Raw genomic sequence first — 2,031 nt, forward strand, 5'->3', positions numbered from 1 at the left:
AGTTGAAGTATTTATCAATTAGGATTTTCATGTGATTAAACATAACCATTAAGAAACAATTGTTGTTTTATATGGCATCTTAAGGTGAAGTAATATTTAATATCTTCTTCATGTGAAGAATTGAAACAAGAAATTATAAGCTTAATTTTTAGGTTTTAATATTTTAAGATTTAAAATTTGGTCTTTTAAAACTTTAGAGGAAATTCATATTGTTGTTCTTTTAAACTTTAAGTATTTGTTTTCTATTTTATTTATAGAGGTCATTTTGTGATACTCACTTCTATTTATTGACTTATTTTTATTTTACTTAAATGTTTAAAATATTTTCCTAAAAATAACAAATACAAAAAATAAGAATGCAAATAGACCAAGTGGTCTGCTGGGCTGGCCCAATTGGGTTTGGCCCAAACCTGGCCCAGCCGAATTGGTCAGGTTGGGTCAGGTGAACCCAACCCCGACCCAGCCCCACAGTTCCTCGACGACCTCCTCCTCTCTCGTCCCTCTCGCTCCTGCCCAGGCGACCCTTGCTCCGCCGCGCCGCCTCTCACTCCTACCCGACTCTGGTCCTCCTCGACGCCGGTGTGGTGGGGTTATGGACCGCCTCGTCGTGCTCTACCACTCTGTCCAAATCGATTTGATTTCCATTGTCTCTCGCGGTCGCCTCGACCCTGAAACCCTAGTGGTCACCGGCGGGTCTACCGTCGCCTGCTGCTGCTCCGGCCGTCGTCGGTCTCCTCCTCTGACGCTGCTCCCTGGCGTGGCTTCACCACGGACCTCCCGGCCATCAGTCGCTACCTCGGCGCCGCCTCCTTTCCCGCACGCGTTCCTCATGGCCACCCTAGCCCACGGATGGCTCGGTCGCCGGCGTGTTTCCGACGCCGCCGCGGCCAGGCTGCTGTGATGACGGTGGATTGGTGGTGTGGCGGCTACTTCGTCCCCGATGCCGGCTGGATGGTGCCGTAGGCGCAACCCCGGCGTCGATGGCTGCGACTACGCCTCTACTACCCTGTGAGCAATTCCTCTTTTCTTTTTGTGCTCATAGCTAATGCTATCTGGTTACTACTAGATTGTAGTTGTATTGGTTCATTCAATTGATCATTGAAAGCTTATGGTCATGAGGTGATATTGGTGAAATATATGGGTATAATGCTGCTAGAGGATATCTGTTTGTAGCTGTCCTGGTTCATCCATTTGCTGAACTGAATATACTGGTTTTGCTATTGCTAGCTAATCCAACACACTTTGTAGCACAAGTTTAGGATCAGTCGATGTATGGATAATTGGCCAGTGTGCAGCTATGGCTCTAATGATCTATGCCTTATATCTATGTATTGCTGCCTCTATTTGATATCTGCATAAGTATCCCTAGCATGTGCAGCTGGTTGTGTTGCTTTTACTGATGAAAAGGTGTATTATTTACTTGATGGTTTGTGGGTGAGCATGTATGCATATTCATGGTAGCTTTGCTGGAGATTCGAGATGGTCCATTAATGGTCTGAAATTTATGTGTTGAGCAGTGTTGATTGTTTAGCAATTCCATGATGGATTAACTATTGCTGCTACTTGGGTTACTTGGTTGGCCTGGGAATAATTCCTGGACCCCAAGTAAACCCTGGTAACATGTTGACAAATGATGGCTGCTTGAATATGATCTAGTTGCTGGTTAGCAACTAAGAAATGATTTTGGTATTGTTGGATTTTACTGGTGGATCTTGCTGTCCCTTATTTGATAGTTTCAACTGATAAGAACATGTATAGCTTGATTCGTTGGCCCTGCCTATGATGCAAAGGCTGAGGCACAACCTTGGATAAGAACAGATACTATTTATGCCCATAAACTCTGTGATGAGACTAGCATACCATTTGTATGCAAATCTGAGAGTTTCCCCCCTACCAAAATGCCTGGAACTAAACTGAGAATAATAATATGCTAGATGATCTAAAGATCAACCTGCTGTAGCAGAGTGGACTAGCTTGTGGTGATGTTGTTCCAGTGGTGAATCTTAATCAGCTGTAACTTGTGGTTAGCCT

The sequence above is a fragment of the Lolium perenne genome, chromosome 7 (assembly GCF_019359855.2).
Source record: "Lolium perenne isolate Kyuss_39 chromosome 7, Kyuss_2.0, whole genome shotgun sequence".
NCBI classification, from domain to species: Eukaryota; Viridiplantae; Streptophyta; class Magnoliopsida; order Poales; family Poaceae; genus Lolium; species Lolium perenne.